At 43.0% G+C, this 23,934-nt stretch overlaps 1 protein-coding gene and 1 long non-coding RNA gene across 7 annotated transcripts in view; both read right to left on the minus strand.

Moving 5' to 3' along the window:
* The window catches only part of CLASP1 (cytoplasmic linker associated protein 1), a 310,910-nt gene that overhangs the window by 211,552 nt on the left and 75,424 nt on the right, over positions 1 to 23,934 (minus strand). The window lies entirely within an intron of this gene.
* On the minus strand, positions 8,885 to 22,432 carry LOC126932780 (uncharacterized). The gene is made up of 2 exons (XR_007718313.1): positions 11,220 to 22,432; positions 8,885 to 11,124 (listed from the first exon to the last, which is right to left on the minus strand). It is a non-coding gene; the product is annotated as an uncharacterized LOC126932780 (long non-coding RNA).

Raw genomic sequence — 23,934 nt, forward strand, 5'->3', positions numbered from 1 at the left:
ACAAAGAAGGGAATAACAGACATTAAGGCTTACTTGAGGGTGGAGGGTGGGAGGAGGGAGAGGACCAGAAAAGGTAACTTTTAGGTACTGGGCTTAATACCTGGGTGATGAAATAATCTGTACAACAAACCCCTGTGACATGAGTTCACCTCTGTAACAAACCTTCACATGTACCCCGCAACCTAAAATAAAACTTTAAAATAAATAAAATTTTAAAAAAATAAAATAGCAAGGTATTGCATTTTTTAAGAAGAAAAATGGGCCAGGCATGGTGGCGCATGCCTGTAATCCCACCACTTTGGGAGGCTGAGGTGGGCAGAGTAGGAGGTCAGGAGATAGAGACAATCCTGGCCAACATGGTGAAACCCTGTCTTTACTAACATACAAAAAATTAGCCGGGCGTGGTGACGTGTGCCTGTAGTCCCAGCTACCAGGGAGGCTGAGGCAGGGGAATTGCTTGAACCTGGGAGGCAGAGGCTGCAGTGAGCTGAGATCGTGTCACTGCACTCCAGCCTGGTGACAGAGCAAGCCTCTGTCTCAAAAAAAAAAAAAAAAAAGTAAAACATAAAAATGTATGGTCACATAAAGATTTGTATCTTTAATTATTCATCATTAATTATTAATTAATGCATAATTATGAAATACTGCCATATTATTCATAATAGCAAAAGGCAGAAATAAGCCAAATGTCCATCAAATTATGAATGGATAAACAAAATGTGGTAGATCCATATAGTTAAATAACACTCAACAGGCTACAGACAGTGACTCACACCTGCAATTTCAGAACTTTAGGAGGCCACGGTGGGAGAACTGCTTAAGCCCAGCAGTTCAAGATTAGCCTGGGCAACATGGTGAGATGCCATCTCTTTTAAAAAAAAAAAATTAGATGTGTGTGGTGGCATGTGCCTGTAGTCCCAGCTATACTGGAGGCTGAGGTGGGAGGACCAGCTGAGCCTAGGAGGTCGAGGCTGCAGTGAGCCATGATCACCTACTGCACTCTGGCCTGGGCGACAAAGCAAGATCCTGTCTCAAAAAATAAATTAAAAATAAATAACACAACAGTAAAGAGTAACAAACTACTGGCACATGCTATGACATAGATGAAGCATGAAAACATGATGTAAAGTATAATAAATCAGATAGGCTGGTTGTAGTGGCTCACACCTGTAATCTCAACGCTTTGGAAGGCCAAGGCAGGAGGATCGCTTGAGCCCAGGAGTTTGAGACCAGCCTGGGAAACATAGGAAGACCCCGCCTCTACAAAAAGTATTAAAAAAAAAAAAAAAAAAAAAAAAAAAAGCCAGGAGGGGTGGCACTTGCCTGTGGTCCCAGCTACTCAGGAGGTTGAGGTGGGAGGACAGCGTGGGCCCAGGAGTTCATGGCTGCAGTGCGCTGAGATGGCACCACTGCATACCTGCCTGACCTTGTCTTAAAAAAAGGAATTAGACTAAAAGACGACATATTGTATGTTCCCATTTATAGGAAATGCCAGAAAGGACAAATCAGTAGAAACAGAAAATAGATATATCATTGCCTAGAGCTGGGGGTAGAAGTGAGGGTTGACTGCAAATGGCATGAGGGATCTTTTTGGGCTGATAGAGAAACGTGAAGATGGTTGTACAACTCTGTAATTTTACTAAAAATAATTAAACTGTACATTTAACAGATAAATTTTATGCTATATAAATTATACCTCAATAAAGCCACTTTTAAAAAAAAGCAAAATCTGTTACTAGGCTTAAAATCATTCTCCTATGATGTCTCTAGTGACTGAATTATGCACAGAACTTATCATACCGGCCCAAAACAAGTATTTCTTATTTCTCTATCCAGAAATACTAGCTGTTGTGGAAGAAAACAAGGCCCTGGGTCAGGAGCTGAGAGTTGTGGGGGGAAAGCAGCATGGTCTGTGCAGACCCAGAGTCCTAATGGAGCCGAGAACACCCTGGAGAGCTCACGCTGCACACAAACCTCAGCAGGTCTCTCTGTGGCCCACGAATCCCCTGCAGTTGTCCTGGATGTGCTGTGCTCTCGCATGCTCCCGTTTGCAGCACTGTGCGTTCTCTCTGCTGTCTGCTCTTGTGCCTCTTTCAGGACTCGCTTCACGCCTCATCAACTCCACTGGCCTCCCACCAATATCCACTAGTCTGAGACAGAAGCTGTTTCCAGCCACCTATTATACTGTTCTTCCAGCAGTCAGACTCATTTGTGACCTCTGATTTTAAAACCATCTATTTCTTTAATGCCAAGAGTCCAGACTGCAACCTTCCAGAAGACAGGTTTTTATTCTTCTATCATCAGCATCAACTATAATGATAGCAAATTTTGAGGAGGAGGATGGAGGGAAGCTGAATAAGACAAACAGAAAAGAATGTAAATATCATGAACTATGTATTCCAATTAACAAACCCAAATACAATGACTGCCATCAAGACATTATCACTCTGTCCTACTTGTATCCTTGCTTTCAATCCCAGCCCGCTCAAGGTCTATTCTCAACAGACAAGCAAAATGTCTTTTTTTTTTTTTTTGAGACAGAGTCTCGCTCTGTCACACAGACTGGAGTACAGTGGTGTGATCTTGGCTCAGTGCAACCTCCGCTTCCTGGGTTCAAATGATTATCCTGTCTCAGCCTCCTGAGTAGCTGGGATTACAGGCACGCACCACCACGCCCAGCTAATTTTTTTGTGTTTTTAGTAGAGATGGGGTTTCACCATGTTGGTCAGGCTGGTCTCAAACTCCTGACCTCATGATCCACCCACCTCGGCCTCCCAAAGTGCTGAAATTACAGGCATGAGCCACCGCACCTGCCCCCTACCCGCCGCTTTTTTTTTTTTTTTTTAAGACAGGCTGCGGTGCAGTGGCACGATCTCAGCTCACTGCCACCTCTGCCGCCCAGGTTCAAGCAAATTCTCGGCCTCAGGCTTTCGAGTAGCTGGGATTACAGGCACACGCCACCAAGCCTGGCTTATTTCTGTATTTTTTGTATAAAGATAGGGTTTCGCCATGTTGGCCAGGCTGGTCTCATACTCCTAGCCTCAAGTGATCCGCCGCCTCAGCCTCCCAAAGGGCTGGGATTACAGGTGTGAGCCACCACGCCCAGCCACAGAATGTCCTTTTGAAAGGCAAGTCATATCGTTTCACTCCTCTCTTCAACACCATCCAATGGCTCCCCAGCTTGGGTAAGAGCCAGTCTTACTATGGCCTACAAGCCCTCATGATCTGACCTCTCATTACCTCTCTGAGCTTATCTAGTGGCCCTGCCCGCTCCCTTCACTGGCCTCCTGGCTGTTCATCAGATGTGCCAGACCCCTTCCGCTCTCTGCACCGGTGCTCTGTATGCCTGGAATGCTCTTCCCCAAGCTACCTACCTGGCTTGTTCCAGCATCTCCTTCAAGTCTTTGTTCAAATGTCATAAAATTCACGGTTAACATGCTTATTGGCTCCTTCCCCCAAGTAAAACATAAGCTCCTTGAAGACAGAAATATTCACCTGATTATCACTGCTATTGTCTAGAATCATATATGTTGAAAAAATGAACGAATCCCACTGACAGGCCTCAATGCTCACCTGGGAAAATGTCTTTCTGTTGGGTTCTAAATTAAGTTGAACATGAATGAAAACTTATGACATGCAACTCCCCTCCCATACTTCTTGCTGCTAAAAAGTGATACCAAAATACAAATAAAGAGAAACTAATACAACTAAAGCACCATGAAAACAGTGGTACCACGTAAGTTGTCCTGTACTGGGTCACAAGACCTGCATCTTAGTTCTGCTACCAAATGACTCTAGGTGTGTTATTAACACTTGCATCATTGGAGGCAACGGTCTACAAAACTAAAACTAGTGGTCTCTGAGACTCTGCAAGCTCTGTGGCTTGAATTCTGTTCTTCATTCTCCCCGTTCTGCAGTTCTGCTCACTGTGAGTGTTGCCAATTCCTGTTGCTGGCCCTGCCCTAGGTTTCTACCGCTGCCTTTCTCAAGAGCACGTGACAGAACTTACTCTTACCTGGTTATCAGTTCAGAGGATAAGTTTTGTTTGTGCCTTTCTTCACTCAGTAGATAGCTTAAAGCAGTGGCCTCTAAACTTTTTGATTACATAGAATACCTATTATGTGGCCAGGCTCAGTGGCTCACACCTGTAATCACAGCACTTTGGGAGGCTGAGACAGATGGATCACTAGGTCAGGAGTTCGAGACCAGCCTGGCCAACATGGTGAAACCCTATCTCTACTGAAAAAACAAAAATTAGCTGGGCGTGGTGGCAGGCGCCTATAATCCCAGCTACCCAGGAGGCTGAAGCAGGGGAATTGCTTGAACCTGGGAGGCAGAGGTTGCAGTGAGCCAAGATCGCGCCACTGCACTCCAGCCTAGGCGACAGAGTGAGATCTGTCTCTAAATAAATAAATAAATAAAAGAACTATTAACAATGGAGGGCGGAAAGAAGAACAGAATCAACCATAAGCTCTGCTAACTTTTTAGTCTATTGTAGAACCCTAGAGACGGAGGTTGCAGTGAGCTGAGATCGCGCCACTGCACTCCAGCCTGGGCAATGGAGCAATACTTCATCTTGGAAAAAAAAATACCTATTATGTGTAGGCTGGGAGCAGTGGTTCACGCCTGTAATCCCAGCATTTGGGAAGCAGAGGCGGGTGGATCACAAAGTCAGGAGTTCAAGACCAGCCTGGACAAGATGGTGAAACCCCGTCTCTACTAAAAATACAAAATTAGCTGGGCGTTGTGGTGGGCACCTGTAATCCCAGCTACTTGGGAGGCTGAGGCAGAGAATTGCTTGAACCTGGGAGGTGGAGTTTGCAGTGAGCCAAGATCGCGCCATTGCACTCCAGCCTGGGTGACAGAGTGAGACTCCATCTCAAAAAGGAAAAAAAAAGAATACCTATTATGTGTATTTACTTATAAATCATACAATCTATTGTTATGTAAATTTAGTTATAAAGCATATGCAAAACAGAATAACTTCAAAGAATAAGGTGAAAAATAAATACTAACAAGGAGTTGTAATGTTCTTCCTATAGCCCAATCACTGGCCTGTCCCTCACAGAACCCACTAATCTAAAATGAAAGCAGCATCACGCAGATTGAAAATGGGAAAGCAACAGAAAAAAAGAAATCCTCCAGGCATCCTAGGAAGCGTCTCTGCTGTGGTTTGAATGTGCCCCCAAATTTCACATGTTATCAGTTTAATCTACAATGCTACAATATTGAAAGGCGAGGCTTTTAAAGAAGTGACTGCATCATGAGGGCTCTGTCTTCACAAATGAATGAATGGATTAATGGGTTATCATGGGAGTGGAACTAATGGCTTTATAAGAAGAGGAAGAGAAACCTGAGCTAAAGCACTCACAGCCCCCTCACCATGTGATACCCTGCACCACCTCAGGACTCTGCAGAGAATGCCCACCAGCTAGAAGGCTCTCACCAGAGGTGGCCCTTTGACTCTGGACTTCTTGCCCCTCACGACTGTAAGAAAAAACATTTCTTTTTAAAATAACTTATCCAGTTTCAGGTATTCTGTTATAAACAAAAGAAAATGGACTAATACACTCTTGCTGCCAATCGGGTGAAAGTGACAGGTAAGGTGATATATTCCCAAGTGCCTCAGACTCCAAATCACGAAGAATTTCAGAGCTAGCCAGATTCTCTCATGGTTCTGCTCAGAACGTTTCGTAAGAATGACCTTGCAAACTGAAGCTTTCAACCTGGTCTGGGTACCTTAAGAATATTTTATGAACAATCAATCCACTGAACTGCACGTATCAGTAGACCCCGGTTAACGGCACAGAGTACCTGAAAGCCATCCCTTGTCTGAAATCACACAGAAAGGTTTTAGAGCCATGGCACTGTGATGGAAGGAAAGAAGGTGTGGACCACACCTCATGAGATGTGCAAACAACATGGCTCATGACAAACCCAGCAGAATGCTCAATCTTTAGAAACCCAACATGGCTACAGCAATACAGACCATAACAACTTTTGGCAAGGACATGGAGAAACTGAAACCCTCATACATTATTGGTGGGATTATAAAATAACGTAGCCACTCTGGAAAACAATCTAGCAGTTTCCCAAAATGTTTAACATAAAATTACCACGTCTTATACATTCCCCTCCTAGGTATATAGCCAAGAGATTTAAAAATCTACATCCACACAAAAACATGAATGTTCAAAGCAGTATTATTCATAATAGTCAAAAAGTGAAAACATAATATCCAACAATGGATGAATAGGTAAACAAAATGTGATATACCTACATAATGGAATATTATTTGGCAATAAAAAGAAATTAAGTACTGAATTCATGCTACAACATGGGTAAACCTTGAAAACATTACGATATAAATGGAAGAAGTCAGATACAAAAGACCACATATTGCATGATTCTAGTTTATGAAATATCTGGAATAGAGATAGAAAAACAAATCCAAAGACAGAAAGTTGATTAGTCATTTGCCAGAAGCTTTGGACAGAGGATGGGGAGTGACTGCTGATAGGTACAGAGTTCCTTTTCAATACAATGAAAATCTTCAAAAATTAGACAGTGGTGATGAGTATACAACTCGTATGCAACTCGGAAAATACAAAAAAACCCACTTAATTGTATACTATAAAATGGAGAATTTTATAATTCATGATATATAAATTATATTTTAGTACATTAATAATTATCATCATCATCATCAATATCATCATAATGGCTAATGAAATATGGTATCCTGGATTGGATCCAAGAAAAGAAAAAGGACATTAGTGGAAACACTGATGAAATCCAAATAAAACCTGTAGTTTGATTAATAGTGTTGTACCAAGTCCCTTGTATTTCTTAGTTTCGATAAATGTACCATGGCACTGTAAGAAGCTCACACTAAGGGAAGCTGGGTGAAATGTACATGGGAACTCTTAAATCACTTAAAAGTAAAAAAAAAAAAAAAAAAAAAAAAAAAAAAAATTAATGATAATGAAAAAACTTAAAGTACTATACTTCAATACCACAGAACACAGTGCAGCTACAGGAAAGAATAATTTATATCTACATGTATTTAACACGGAAAGATGTCTGTGTTATGAAGTTTTTAAAAACAGCAAGCTGCAGAACAGTGTGCAGAATAGTATGACTACATTTCCTTAAACACTTACATGCCGTGGTTGTGAGCAATGTGTTTGTATGCCGGGGAGCAGGATGTTCACCGTGTGCTTCATACATGTGTGCATTATGCAATTTCCATAGCAGATACACATAAATTTGAAATTTAAGAAAGCCACAATCAAAACAATTTTTAACATTTTAAGTTTTAAACACACACATTTAAATCCCCTCAGAAGCTGCCTGCCAGGAAGGAATGGAAGATGGTCTTCTGTCTAGGTTTTCTCTGCAAAGCGGAGAAGGAATCCACACCCAAGAACAACTCTCTGCTCCGCGGTGGTTTCCACCTCCGGGAATAAGGGGTATCGCATCAGTACCAGGCATTCTAAGAACAGCAAGTTACTGGGAATCCCTGAAGTTAAATGCTGGGTGCATGGATTCCTTATAACATTCTCTCTACTTCTGTGTATGTTTCACAATTTTCTTTTTGTTTTTGCCCAAGCTGGAGTGCAGTGGTGCTATCTCAGCTCACTGCAACCTCTGCCTCCCGGGTTCAAGCAATTCTCCTGCATCAGCCTCCCAAGGAGCCAGGATTACAGGCGCCCTCCACCACTTGGCTAATTTTTGGTTTTTTTGGTTTTTGTTTTTTGAGACAGAGTCTCACTCTGTAGCCCAGGCTGGAGTGCAATGACACGATCTCGGCTCACTGCAACCTCTGCCTCCTGGGTTCAAGTGATTTTCCTGTCTCAGCCTCCCAAAGTAGCTGGGATTACAAGTGCCTGCCACCACGCCCAGCTAATTTTTGTATTTTTAGCAGAGACAGGGTTTCGCCATGTTGGCCAGGCTGGTCTCGAACTCCTGGCCTCAGGCAATCCACCTGCCTCGGCCTCCCAAAGTGCTGGGATTACAGGCATGAGCCATCGCGCCCAGCCCAATGTTTCACAATTTTCATAATACAAAGTTAAAAAAGTAATAATAAAGGTGTCCTATAGGTTTGATCTTTAGGAACTATCTCTCCTTAATTACCTGGGAACCAGGATTAAGGCTCATGACTATTATTCTAGGCAAAGAATCCCTACTGTACAATCTATCCTAAAGCCTTCTTTTCTCTTACCTTAAATACTGCAGTGACTAAAGAGAGTAGCTTGCAGTGCACTGATCTCATACAATCACTATCAGAAAAACTAGAGACAAAATGAAACAAAAAGACAAATACTTAGATCAAGTGTCCAATCTTTCGGTTTCCCTGGGCCACACTAGAAGAAGAAAAATTGTCTTGGGCCACACACAAAATACACTAACACTAATGACAGCCGACGAGCTTTAAAAAAAAAAAAAAAAAATCACAAAAAAATTTCATAATGTTTTAACAAAGTTTGTGAATTTGTGTTGGGCCACATTCAAAGCTATCCTGGGCCTCCGAGCCAGCGGTTGGAAAACTTGATTTAGATGGAGATAAGGGAAAGTGAATCCCGCCTTCTAAAGCACTGCGCTCCCTAAATAAAGGATGGTGCAGGTATTTAAAGAGGAAAAAAAATGCCAAAGTTAGAGTTCATACACTCACTATTCTCCCTTGAAGAAAATCATCAGTTTCCTACCTTTGAGTGGCTTATCTACAGGGTTGTTACATGTCTGCAGACATCAGGATTGCAAAAATCAGAGATAACGTTGTTTTCATTAGGGAATCTGGCAACTTACAAGAAAGGGGCTCAAAACTACATTATGTTAAGGCTTAATGTTAGACAAGTATTCTTTGTCTTCTGTGGTTTTTCTGGAGATGAAACGCTTTACTTCTGACTGTGGGACTAATGTGTTCCTACAGGTTGCAACATAAAACGGATTTCTCCCTATGAACCTTACAGAAAGAGCTTGACAACCTTTGTCCTGGACAGCAAGCCTTCTGAGAGCGGGGGCCAAGTGACTTCTCTTAGTCTCCTCTGAGCAAAGCCCAGGGCCGGCCACAGCATAGGAACCTGGACAGGCAGTCCACCCTCAGGGCCTGCCTGTGACCCCTGCTAACCTGTGCAGAACAAAGACGTGCTGAAGGATATGAGTTCTTCAGAGGACTGGGGGAATTGACTTACAGAAAATGCTCAGCACGTGGCCTAGCATGAGGCATTCTTTAAATCTGAGTCTCCTCCCCATTCCAACTCTCATCCCTTTTCCTGAATTCTGTCTTTACTGATTTATCTAGTCACCCAGCAAAGAACAAATCACTCCGAAGCCATGGCAGGCTAGAACACAACTAGTTACTGCAACACTGATGGAGTCCTATGACTCCCTCCATAAAATCAACTGAGTAGAATACTGAACAGCTCTTCTGAACATTTTCAGACAAATCTAATCTAGAAACCTTTCCACTTGGGAGCTATCTCATCAAACTCTTCAATTATGTACTAGGGGATCAAACACAAGCACAGAAACACAACAGGCAAATTTCACTTAAGCTTGGCTTTTGCCCTCTGGTGTTTTATTATTGCTCAGGTTTTGTTTTTAAGTTTTGTCTTTCAATGATGTGGCTTGGTACAGAGAACTTTCTCCTGCTTTTGATTTTATTCTTTCAGAATCTGGAAAGGAGGTCAGCTGTCCTTTCTAGGCTTCAGTTCCTTCATCTGTAAAATGAAGTTGTTCTAAATTATTTTTCATGTCTCTTCTAAATTTAAAATATTATATGCACACACGTTTGTGAGTCCCGATGACAGTCCCAACACAGGCCAAGCTAATCGTGTGACCGACACTACCCCAGAGGCACTTGGCTGAGGCTCTTGGGGTCTGGGGTGGGCAGTGTATCTGCCCCATCTGGCATCACACTCCTAAGGTGTGCCCTCCCTCCCAACTGATCCCTTTCAAATCAAGTACAAGGCATCTCTCCTCAACTAGAGGCTTCCCCCAATGCCAAGCAGCCTTCACTTCCCTCTCCCTTCTCTGACCTCTAACCACAATCCTCGAGGACAACATAAGTGGGCACTTGATTTTTCTCCACTTTTTTCATAGGGTAGTTTATATCATGCTGAACAGGCTGTCAAGCAACCACTGCCTGATGATTTGTTGACAGAGTCTGCATCACACGGAAAAAGGAGATGGGTAAAGCAACAAGACTTTGTCACAGGCCAGTAGCAGTTTTAAAGAGGAGGCAGAAAGAATCAGTAGAAACCTCACGTCTGGATTGAGTGTCACCTCTTCCATTTCAGGATTTCATTCATGCTTTCAAACATACCATGCTTTTAGCCAAAAAATAAAACATTAACATGCCGACACACTTAATGAATTCTCTTATTAAAAAAATATGCTAACTTGTTCTAGCATAGAAAGCTTAGAGGTAGGATATGGAAATCAAAAATAAATTTGCTGCTCTAATTTCTTCTAACTTCCAACTTTTTGTAAAACAAGAAAGCCCTGAGAACTTGGAACAAATTCTCAGCTCTGGGGAAATTAGCTTCTTTTGTATTACCTCCCACTCTTATCTAATCCTGATTTCAAATTTCAGAAGTAAGTAAAACCAAATTTGGGAGAAACAAACAAAACAGAATGAGCAAGGAGTGAGAATGAAAGTTCATTGTATTCACTTGTTTTCATGCTGCTAAGGAAGACATACCCAAGACTGGGCAATTTACAAAAGAAAGAGATTGACTGGACTTACAGTTCGAGGCCTCACAATCATGGGGGAAGGCAAGGAGGAGCAAGTCACATCTTATGTGGATGGCAGCAGGCAGAGAGAGAGCTTGTCAAGAGAGGCTCCCATTTTCAGAACCATCAGATCTCATGAGACCCATTCACTACCACAAGAACAGCATGGGAAAGACCTGTCCCCATAAGTCAGTCACCTCCCACTAGGCCCTACCCACAGCATGGGAGAATTATGGGAGCTACAAGATGAGACTTGGGTGGGAATAAAGACCTGTTCCCATGAGTCAGTCACCTCCCGCTAGGTCCTACCCACAGCATGGGGGAATTACGGGAGCTACAAGATGAAATATAGGTGGGAATAAAGACCTGTCCCCATGAGTCAGTCACCTGCCACTAGGTCCTACCCACAGCATGGGGGAATTATGGGAGCTACAAGATGAGATATAGGTGGGAATAAAGACCTGTTCCCATGAGTCAGTCACCTGCCACTAGGTCCTACCCACAGCATGGGGGAATTATGGGAGCTACAAGATGAGATATGGGTGGGAATAAAGACCTGTTCCCACGAGTCAGTCACCTCCCACTAGGCCCTACCCACAGCATGGGGGAATTATGGGAGCTACAAGGTGAGACTTGGGTGGGAATAAAGACCTGTCCCCATGATTCAGTCATCTCCCACTAGGCCCTACCCACAGCATGGGGGAATTATGGGAGCTACAAGATGAGACTTGGGTGGGAATACAAAGCCAAACCATATCATTCATGATGGAATTATTCCAAGTGAGGAATTCACTGCTTAGCTAAAGGCACTGATGAAAAACAAAAAAAGCTGGGGGGTGGGGGCTAACATTTATCCATTCTTCTATAAATGTTCCATTGTATGAACCATGTTTTACAAATCTATTCTTTCTGAGACCCTGTCACTTAACCTCTCTGGCCCAGCACTGGACAATCTCATATCATGACTAAAATGGTTTGATTTCTATAATTAAGGACTTCACCCTAACTTAGAACCACTGAAGAAGAATTATCAAAGATTTTAGTCAGAAAGGGCCTGGGTCATCACCCTGTATTTGATTTACCCTGTTTTAGTGACAGATTTATCACCTGTACTCACATCCAAGTCCAAGAGTCCAAGGCGCTCCAAAGCCCGGCTCTTTCTACGGTACGATGATTATTCCCAGGGGTGGAGAGAATTAGGAATCCAAGTCCAAAGCTATGCCAGTTAAACATGCGAAGCCAAGGACACAATTTCATCAACTTTTACTCCTGACAGCCCACCAGAATGACAGAAGTACAGATCATCGCCAAAACAACCTAAAGAATTGGGGCATTGGTAGAACATAAGCAGCCATTAGCAAATACATTTTTTTCCCCAAACACAATTTGAGAAGAAAAAAAGAGAGGGAAAGCCGCAACTCAGAATATGCTCCAAAGGGGCTGCAGTTGACGTGAAAGCTTATCCTCCTGGTCCCTAAATAAGTTCTGGGTTCCTGTGGCAGCTATGGGGCAAGAAGGACTGGGACACTGGGATAAGCAGGAGAATGCAGGTGGACAAGGGGACTGCCACTGCCAGAGAAAATAAGTTGTATACACTGGTGAGGAAAGACGAGGAGGAGGCCTATCGACAGGCCAGGTTGGGCCCCCTGCACAGAGGATCGATTCTGTGATGAGATGAGAGTTCATATAATTGCCTCCTACCACTAGACTATGAATAAGGTAACCACATAATTTGTCATCTGAAGTGGGGAACTTTGAGATTCAAAGGACACACTCTTATACCAGGACAAGAGGCATAAATAGGGAATGTCCGGGCCATGTGGACATAGGGTCTCCCTGGGCATGAGTTCCTCAGGGCAGGAACCATGTCTCATTCTGCTCCGTATTCTCAAGACCAAGGAGGCTCTCAGGAAACATGCAGAATAACTGATGTGACTACTTTCTCCAGTAAATCGAATTTGCCAACAGCAATCTGTATAGTATTTCTACCAGGGCTGCCTTGTTGCACAAGTCCAGGAGGCGCTGTCACAGCCCCATGCAGCAGCTGTGTTCACAGAAGAGATGCACTTTTTTTAAGAAATTTGTTTTTAAACCCTCTCTAAATGAACTTCCTCCACATCCACAGCCAACCAAAGCTCTGCCCTGAAGCCACTTTCCCACTGAACTTGCTGTGACCTTCCAGGTTCATCCTTCTCTTGGCAGGGACAGGCTGTCACAGCCCTGAGAGCTGCAGAGACAGCTGATGCCCCATACTGTGAGCCCAGAACCTTTTTTCACTTGGCTGCTCCAATTCTGGCATTATCTGGCTTAGCAACTCAAATCAAAGATCATCAGGCATGACCAGCAGATCTGCATGCTCAAGTCTAGATGCTGACAGCAATACTGAGAGTCAGAACACACATTAAGAGCAGAACGATCCTAAAGCTTGTTCTAAGTCTTTTCCCTGTTTAGATCAGTTTGTTATAGTTATCCACAGGTAAGGTACTAAAACAAGGGCCCTGGGATTTATCTCTTTTCCGAGGAGAAAACACCCAAAAAGCACAAGTGAACTTTCTTGCAGGGGTGTTTCAGGGAAGGCCAGAAACAAGCACACAGCAGGAGCTAGCACTGGGCTCTGAGACTGACAGGTGTGAGTCCTATTAATGGACCTCCAGCACCCTTCTTACATTTCACTGCTTTAATCCAAGCTACCAAACAATTCTAATGAGACCAGCCCATAAACTATTCAGGTGCCTCTGAAGCAATCATCTCAAAGTCCTCCCACAAGAGGGGGTAGACGTGTGGGTGCAAAAAGAGAAATGGGGAGGAAAGCAGTGGGACCACAGGCCAGACCTCAAGGTGCCTTGCACTTCTTAGACCCCATTATCAGATCACATGGTAGGTGTGTAATGTGAATTCCCATGTTTATAAATCCTATAATTACTTTGCAAACTATATTGCTCTGTAATGTGTTCTGTGTTGCACCATACTTTGTGTTAAAAGTAATAGTTTGTAAAATGTAAGCAGTTAGTGGAAACAACCTGGTCCTCTCTGTTTTTCTTGAAAGGCTGGGTTTTCAAGTAGAACTATGGCAGAGAACTAAAGAAATATTGTTTATAAGCATGATGCCCAACATGTCTGCAAACAGGACTTCCTTAGGTGAGGGAGATTCAAAGTTCCAAAACAGTAAGCATTGTAGACAAATTACAATCATTTTATTGAGGATTTACTGTGTGCAGAGCATAAGCTCATGTCTTAAATTACTTTCAGATGCCACTAGTGATTTTGATAAGTACCTACCAATGCCAAATGCTCAAACTAGTACCCAACTAGCTCCCCTAACATTCCAGTAATCCACCCTCAATCTCATTACCTCTTACCCACTGAACTATTTTCTAGGAACCTCTTATTCATCCTCAAGTTGGCTGACACCCCACCATAATTTTTTTTTACTTTCCAAGCTGCAACTTGGAACACCCTAGGAGCCTGCTCAAAAACCTTCAATGAACCCTCAGAGCCTGCTTAAAAAACAGCTTAACAGCCCTGGTGTGGCCTTCATGCCCTCTGAGGTTGGGCACCAATCTCTCTTTAGGAAGCGCAGTTCAGGGGAAGGGTTTGGGTTCTGAACCCATAGCCCCATTTCAGATGCCAGCTCTACCACTTATCTTCACCTATTAAAGGGGAATTACAACAGCAACTAACAAGATGGTTGTGAGGATGCAGGAAAATAATTTGCCTAAAAGAGCTCAGCGCAGGCCTGGCATGCAGAACTGTTTCATAAACGTTAGCTATTTTCATGATCCTCGGCTTCTTCCACTCACTGAACAAACAGTCGAGCACCGCTGTGGGCCAGGCACTGTCCTGCCCCATGCTCAGCTTACAGACGGAACAAAACAAAGCCCTTGCCCTCCCTCTGGGAGCTACCCAAGAATAGGGGGAGGGAGGGTACCCCAGAGCTTCACTACACACGATCCATGGGCCAACGTGGAATTTCCTCAGCCTGCTCCAGCATTGCTCAGCACTATTTCCACCTGGAATGTTTACTTCTACATGCCTAAATCCTGCCTATCTTATAAGATACAGCTCCAGGGCCACCTTTCCAGAAGCTTTTGCTAGTTATTTCCCACAGAAGGGCAGCCTGGACTTAGCACTCTGCATCTCTTGTAACTGGTTGGCTGTAACGTACGACACGAGGTCCTCCCGTGCAAACGTCTCCTCTGCTATAATCACTAGTTTTAAGGCAGTGAATAGAATTTTTCTCCCTTTAACTCACACACACACAAATACAAAATGTGTGAAACAGGCAAATAAATCTCTAACCTAATTATCCTCTCATCATGCTACGATTAAGCTATGAAACCTAAAGAGAAATCTGGACTACAAAGAGGTGTTAGGAAAGAAAAAAAGTACCTTTGGAGCTCCACATAATACAAATACACAGTATCAGAGTTTAGTGATTTATCTTGGCTAAGAAGTTATAAAGTCTCTTTCTTCATGTGACTACTTCTGTCTTCCGAGATGGGATTGGGAAGCTGGTAAAGTTTTGGTGGACTGGTGAACTAAGATTTTCATGCTTTTACACCCATGAATCAAAAACAGACAAAGATCAAGGCTTTATAGACTTTCAGGATGTCATCAGAGTATCCAGTTTCCAACATGCATTGAACAGCGCCACTACAGAACAGAGGGAGGATTCATCCACTTTTCTAGAGGGCTTCGGACAGATGTGTACTGTGCTCTCAGACTCAGGGCTGAATCAGTAATGGACAGGGGTGGCTAATGACGTCCAGCCAGAATTGGTTCAGTATGATTCAGAGCTCAGAGACAGCACATTACTGCTAAGCAGGGCCAAAGAGACCTAGCTTCCATTCCTCCTGGAACCCTGCGGGCACCTGTAACAATGGACCAGAGACGGGTGGTCAGCGGCCTTCAGAGCCCCCTGGTCCTCACATTGGGGCGGTCCAATCAGATAACAAATGACCCTCAGAAAACTCAGCCTTTGATTTCAAATAAGAAACATGTTGTATTCTAGATAAGCAAAAGAACAAATGGAACAAACATGTCTTTAATAACCATAACTCAACTTTAGTGAAGACTGCCCAGCACTAAGCAAGTAACAGGCTCACAGCTCAAAGAAGGGATGAGTCTATCTGGAGAAAGGATTTTTCCACGTAACTGAGGACCGATTCTAAATGTCTTAAGTTTCCATTTAGTTAATAGAAATCTCCTAAAATGTACGAGACATGCCTATTATAGAGAATATTCTAGAGTTTGGCTTTTCTTGAAGTCACCATTACAAATAGAGCCACTGTGTGAAGCTCAAGTCCAAGAGTTGCTTTCCAGGGTCCTATAAAATAGAGCAAATCAGAGAAGACCTCTGTCATATCCAGGTCCTTGGTCTTCCCTATCTTCACATACTGCTGAGACACTGCAGGAGACAAACTTACACACAAGTTTTAGTTAGGGAGGTGGCAGGAACTGTGGAGGAACAGAATTGGTAGGGTAGCCTCTGGCTGTCCTGAGCTGGTGTCATATATCCTTGAAGCCAGAGGGATCTAAAAGGTTGCTCTCAGGAAAGCCATGTGCCTTCCGGAGATATAAATGTTCAATCCCTCATTATGTTAATTTACTCAATAAATATTTATTGAGTGGCCACCATGTCCCAAGCACTGTTTTGGGCAATAGAGAACGCTAATGACTTTGCCTGTCTTGCTTAACTGCCATCAGAGGTCTCTGCCTCAAGAATCTTACATTCAAGTAGAAAGAATTTCAAATAGTGGCAAAGTAATTGGCTGAGGGTAGAGGCTATTTTAGCTAGGGACGTCACAGAAGGTTTCTAAACAGTGAATTGAAACTGAGACCCAAATGACAGGATATAGCTCATAACACAGATCGAGGGAAAGCCAACTAGACATTAGAAAGCCCTCTGAAGCACAGTCTAGAGACAGAGAGACCAGGGTGGCTGGAGTACAGTAAAAGACAGCAGGAACGAGAACAAGGCCAGGGACGGCTAGGGCTAGGCCTTGGGCACAAGGTCATTTACCCTTGTAAAGTAACTATTTTAATTTTATTTTAAGTATAATGGGAAGACACTGGAGAAGGTTAGGCTGACAAGTGATAGAACCCAATTTATGATGTTAAAGGATTTCTTGGGGCCAGACGTGGTGGCTTACACCTGTAATCCCAGCACTTTGGGAGGCCAAGGAGGGCAAATCTACTGAGATCAGGAGTTTGAGACCAGCCTGACCAACATGATGAAACCTCATCTCTACTAAAAATACAAAAAGTTAGCAGGGCGTGGTGGTGCGTGCCTGTAGTCCCAGCTACTCGGGAGGTTGAGGCAGGAGAATCGCCTGAACCCAGGAGGCGGAGGTTGCAGTGAGCCAAGATCGCAGCACTACACTCCAGCCTGGGTGACAGAGTGAGACTCTGTCTCAAAAAAAAAGATTACTTGGAATGCTGTGTGCACTGGAGGCTCACCATGGCCAACCTTGTTTGTAAACTGTGCTGATGTGACAATAACACATGGTGGTTAAGAGTGCAGACTCTGGACCTAGATTCTGCCACGTACTAACTGTGTAACTTTGAGCAAATTAATTCCTCTATGTGCCTCAGTTTCTGCATCTGTCAAAGGAAGATATTTGCTGTTTTAGTTTCCGTGTTAAGGAAAAAAGGTAAAAAGGGGGGGCGTCCAAGTGTCTAAATGTACTAATATGCACACACTTCTTTCCAAGAGGCCTCTAGCATGTCAGTCTGTTCTCTCTTTCCCTCCTTTCCCTCCCCACCCAATCCCCAAAGGAAAGAGACAGGCGGCACAATCTTGTTAACAAAGTAAAAAGTGCCTCTCCTTTTTATTGCTGGAGACTATCACTAGGGTGGGAGGAAGAGGTATGCCCAAAATGTGACCTAGAATTTAGTGCAGCACTCAGTAGAACACTTTAAAGATAAAGCCCAGCTTGCGTAAAAAGGTTTTCCTTCTCAAAGTGAAAAATATCTCTGTGGCTAAAGTCATTAAAGCTGAGCATTTAAGCAACATGGTAGACTCCCACACGCCTGCTTGTTCATTTTCTAACAGCTGCAGGCAGAAGCTAGTGAACTCTTAATGATCCACGGGGCTTTCAGCCTGCCATGCATCCTCTATCACAGCAAGCATGCGGTTTTCAGTATCAGGGAGCCCGGCTTCTCCCTTCAAAAGGCAAGAGGGGGTGAGTGTTCCTTCTACAGTGTGAAAACTAGAATTTCTATGTCTAGATTTCCTTCACTAGGACCCTGTATGATATAATACCATGATTTTTCTATTTGGAATTTTCTGAGAACAAATCACAATTTAAATTCAAGTTCTTCAATTAGTAACAAAGGTTAGGATGGATGCCAAGGCTTTCATCCAACTAAAACTCATTTTCTGGATTTATTGGACAGGAAGGAAACAAGGAATATTCCTGGCTGATTCCCAGGTGGCCCTCCCACTCACTTACCCCTCCCCACTTCATTCTCATGAGAAATGAAAGTCACCCAGGGGATCTGGATGCCCATTAGAATCTTCCTGCCTTACAGAAACCGTGGCTACAAATTTATCCCCCTCATAAAGCTATACTGAATTAGGATACAACTATAAGAAAGGAAATTGTCATGGGGATTTCTATTTTTTTAATGACATGGTACATTAAGCAAAAAACACAAAGAAAAGGCCACCTCAAATACAAGCAAGCAGGAGACACTTATAATGCAGCTTACTATAATTAAATGTATTTATTTAGTTTTTGTTTTTTGTTTTTCTTTTGGGATGGGGTCTGTCACTCAGTCTGGAGTACACTAGAGTGATCTTGGCTCACCACAATCTCTGCCTCCCAGGCTCAAGCAATTCTTCCACCTCGGCCTCCCAAGTAGCTGGGATTATAGGTGTGCGCCACCATGTCCGGCTAGTTTTTTCATTTGTTTTGTTTTGTTTTGGTAGAGATGGGCTTTCACCATGTTGCCCAAGCTAATATAATTAAATTTAATAAGCAGTTACTATATGCTAGGTACTGCTGTGCAAGCAACGGGTTGAGACACACAAAGAAAAGTCAAACTATGGCCCTCTTCTGCAAAAATATCAATATTATAGCTGAAACAAGTATGCGAATGGCAACGACATAAAGCAAAACATGGTCTGGCAAAGTGTGGTGTGGGCTCAGTGGTATGGGAGCAAGCCATTTCAACTGGGAAAAATTAGCACAGGTTTCACAGGAGCCATACCATGTAAGCTGAGTCTTCAAACATGAAAAGAAGCTTGACAAGGCCAACAAGAGGCAATCCACACAGAGGAAAGAGAATGGGGTGGCGGGAGGATGCACCAAATCAGTGTGGCTACAATATAGAGGGAACGTGGTGGAAGAAAAGCAAAGAATGGCATGTTTAGGACAAAAATATTAGAAGGTGTTGAGTATCATGCTCACGTGCTTGGGCTTTCTTCTTTAGGCAGCAGAGAACTCAAGGCTTTGGAGCAGGGATGGACAAACAAATCTGTGTTTTAGAAAGCTCACCTATAAAAGATGTAGTTCTGAATACCAAAAACAAAGAAAAAAGAAAGAAAACCACTTGGCCTAGGGAGGGAAACTAGTTGGAAAGCAGCTTCAAAAGGCTAGGGAAGAGAAAAATGGCATCTGATTCCTATAGCAGAGGCAGACTTAGAAGAAAAAAAGGCAGAAGTCTGACAGGTAGACATTTCAGATAAAATAGTAGGGCCAGGCACAGTGGCTCTGGCCTGTAATTCAAGCACTTTGGGAGGCCGAGGAGGGCAGATCACAAGGTCAGAATATTGAGACCATCCTGGCTAACATGGTGAAACTAAAAATACAAAATCCATCTCTACTAAAAATACAAAAAAAATTAGCTGGGCATGGTGGCGGGCGCCTGTAGTCCCAGCTACTCGGGAGGCTGAGGCAGGAGAATGGCATGAACCAGGGAGGCGGAGTTTGCAGTGAACCAAGGTTGCGCCACTGCACTCCAGCCTGGGCAACAGAGCGAGACTCCATCTCAAAAAATAAAAATTTTTTAAAAAAAGATAACATTTTCTTCATGCTTTTCTGCCATTTTCAAATAGGCACACATTCTTAAGGCGGGCGGGGGAACAAAAAATAATTATTTCAGAGAAAACAAAAGTACTAAAATTTATTGACAACTGGATTGTGTGTGCTAGGAGAGCGGAACATTTGAGACATAAAGAGTTAAAAGTTAGGGCCAGGGGCAGTGACTCACACCTCTAATCCCAGAACTGTGGGAGGCTGAGGAGGGCAGATCACTTGAGCTCAGAAGTTTGAGACTAGCCTGGGCAATATGGTGAAAACACGTTTCTATCAAAATATATATATGCTAAATTTTCTTTTTTAAGTTAAAAGACTTCCATTGATGGTGACCGGTCATGCCTCAAACCTAAACAAGAACAAAGGAGGAAAGGATGCATAGTTCATCCACCACCTTCTTCTGACCAATGAGAAAAGGGAAAGGGTATTAAACCTAGCTCAGGTCCCACTAACCCAGAGATGAACTAAAATTACTCTGCAATGCTCATGAAAGCACAGTTTTGTTTTGTTTTGTTTTTGAGATGGAGTCTCGCCCTGTCGCCCAGGCTAGAGTGCAGTGGTGCAATCTCAGCTCACTGCAATCTCCACCTCCCGGGTTCAAGCAATTCTCCTGCTTTGGCCTGTCTAGTAGCTGGCATTACAGGCGTCCGCCACCATGCCCAGCTAATTTTTGTATTTTTAGTAGAGATGGGGTTTTGCCACGTTGCCCAGGCTGGTCTTGAATCAGGTGATTCGCCCACCTCGGCCTCCCAAAGGGCTGGGATTACAGGTGTGACCCACCGCACCCAGCTGAAAACACAGTTTTCTAAGCAAAATAAATATAAACAAAGGAATATGTAAACAATGTGACAGCAGGATATGATTAAGAAACAGTTTTCAAGTTTAAAGTCCTTTTTTAAGTGTCTTCAGCATGCCAAGAATGTATATGCTAATAAATTAGTTCTCTAATTTTTAAGACACCTGTTAAATAACATTATTGCACTATTTGGCCCAAAAGTATCATGGTCTGGATTACCACATTCACTACAGTTAGATCATATTTCTTCAAAGTCTAAGTTAATTCTCTCATATTAATTGATATTTCTTCCTATTACCCTGTCACTTTAAATCTGAAATGCTGAATTAGAAGACTTTTCTGTTCAAAAGCCAACAGACACACAACTTAAGTACAAATAAAACTGAATACATGTGAGTAAAATTATTGGTTTGTATAAGTATCAATATCCCGGTTGTTATTTGATACCGTGGTTTGGCCAAATGTTACCATTTTGGGAAACTGGGCATTTATAAAAAGGATCTCTGTATTTCCTTATAACTGCATGTGAATCTATGATTACCTCAATTTTAAAAGGGAGAGGGTGGCCTTAAAAACAAACAAACAAACAAACAAAACACTAATGGGCAACTCTGTCCTGTGAAACCCTATTTGCTCTCACCACACAGAGACCAGCAACAAAAACAGAAGCTTTGCAGAAAGTAGAGTGGTGGTTACCCGGGTGTCTGGGGTATTCTGCTGAGGAGACACAAAATTTCAGTTAGACAAGAGGAATAAGTTTAAAGGATCTATTGTATAATATGGTAACTACAGCTATTAATAATGTACTGTATTCTTAAAAATCACTGATGGCTGGGCGCCCTGGCTCACGCCTGTAATCCTAGCACTTTGGGAGGCCGAGATGGGTGGATCGCCTGAGGTCAGGTGTTCCAGACCAGCCTGGCCAACATGGTGAAACTCTGTCTCCACTAAAAATACAAAAATTAGCCAGGTGTGGTGGCACACGCCTGTAATCCCAGCTACTTGGGAGGCTGAGGCAGGAGAATCACTTGAACCAGGGAAGTGGAGGTTACAGTGAGCCGAGATTGTGCCACTGAACTCCAGCCTGGGGGACAGAGCAAGACTCCATCTCAAAAAAAAAAAAAAAAAAAAAAGCGAGGCGCAGTGGCTCACACCTGTAATCCCAGCACTTTGGGAGGCCAAGGCAGGCGGATCACGAGGTCAGGAGTTCAAGACCAGCCTGGCCAACATGTGAAACCCCGTCTCTACTAGAAATATAAAAACTAGCTGGGCATGGTGGTGCATGCCTATAATCCAAGCTACTCAGGAAGGCTGAGGCAGGAGAATTGTTTGAACCAGGACCTGGGAGGTGGAGGTTGCAGTGAGCTGAGATCATGCCACTGCACTCCAGCTTAGGCTACAGAGAGAGATTCCGTCTCAAAAAAAAAAAAATCACTGAGAGATTTTAAGTGTTCTCACCACAAAAAGATAACTATGTGAGGTAATGCATACACTAACTAGCTCGATTTAGCCATTCCAAAATATATACAGATTTCAAAGCATCATGTTGTATACAATATATATAATTTTTGTCAATTAAAAATACATTTTTTTTCTTTTGAGACAAGTCTCCCTCTGTCGCCCAGGGCTGGAGTGCAGTGGCGCAATTTTGGCTCACTGCAACCTCTACCTCCCAGGTTCAAGCAATTCTCCTGCCTCAGCCTCCTGAGTAGCTAGGATTAGACGTGCACCACCATGCCTGGCTAACTTTTTTTTTTTAGTAGAGACAGGGTTTCACTGTGTTGGCCAGGCTGGTCATAAACTTCCAACCTCAGGTGATCCGCCCGCCTTGGCCTCCCAAAGTGCTGGGATTACAGGGGTGAGCCACCATACCCAGCTACATTAATTTTTTAATAAAACACTTTTTTCAAAAAAGGGAGGCTTTAGAGCTAATTGCTTATATATAAAAGCATAGCAATGTATCATATTCTGAAGCTCACAGACCACAAAGTAAAAGGGAGAAAGGAAGAGAAGATTCGTGAATAATAAGCTTTACACAGTCCCGTAAACAGGTAGGGCACGTAGTATTATTGCTCTCCATCGTACAAACCAGGAAGCAAAGACTCAGTGACATAAAGTGGTCTGCCCAAGTCTACACACCAGAGTAAAGCAAGTGTTCACAACTCAATATAAAAATACGAAAAGGAAAAGTAATTTCCTACTAGGAGAGGAGTGGGTGAGGAGAGGCAGAAAGGAGGAAGACGGATAAATACACCTAAGCTAACATTACTTAAGTGGCATAATCTCCAAAGCATCAGTGTAAATATCCAGGCTCATGACCTGCTACAGGGCTTTATATTATGAGCTATAGAGAAGACACAGTTAAATGTGTCCCTACCCAACGCCAGAGGGTGCAGATTCTCACCCCCAACTAAAAAATGACTGATGTTGCTAAGACCCAGGCCAAAGCTAACCTTTGAATCCCTGATGGATAGGCCTCTATCATGGCAAGGTATTACACAACTTGGCCTGCAATTATTATTCGTATTTGACCATGAAAAAATCTTGTGGAATACCATGAACAGGAGGGGTTAGGGGTCTTCTCATTTATTAGACAGATTTTACTGAGTAACAACTATGTGCCCAGGCACTAAGCAAGGTGTTACACGTAAAATTATTTTTTTAAAAAGGGGGTAGACATGGGGTGAGAGGTACAGACATTAATCAAATTATCACAACATAAATTAAGCCATGGTAAATGCTACAAGGTAAAGCTTTGAAGGCATACAAAAGGGATGCAGGAATGCCCAGCAGGAACAGATCTAGGTTATGGGACTTCAAAAACAAAACACAGTCCTTGCCCTCTGGAAGCTCATAATCTAGTGAGGAAGACTTGTACAAAGAGGTAGCTTCAATATAGTGCAACACCAGGTAAAAGTGCTTCCTTGTGTTCAAGTCTGACAAGATGTTCTAGGCTTATCTATCTCGGACACTTCCTGCTTAGATTTGAAACCAGCCATTTCTCCAAGGAGCCTCAATTCCTTTCACTAGGAATTGGCCTTTCAGATTAGCTCTGTGCCCTCTGACATGGCTTGAAAGGGCTCCTACTGGCTAATATGAGACCTCAAGAAGATGCTCAAATGGAATGGAACCCATGTATGTTTAAATTCATGAGTTATATTAATACTAAAAAGATCCTCTTACTTTCGGAGACTGGTAGACACTAACTTATGTTCTGAAAATCTAAGGAAACACTAAAACAGTCAAACTACCTTTCCTACACAGAATGTATTTCAGAATAATCAACTAGTTGAAGAGGCAAAGTTCTTTATAGAAGAATCACAGCTACCAAATAATAGAACTAAAGGAAATGACAGAATT

This window comes from Macaca thibetana, chromosome 12 (assembly GCF_024542745.1).
Source record: "Macaca thibetana thibetana isolate TM-01 chromosome 12, ASM2454274v1, whole genome shotgun sequence".
NCBI lineage: Eukaryota > Metazoa > Chordata > Mammalia > Primates > Cercopithecidae > Macaca > Macaca thibetana.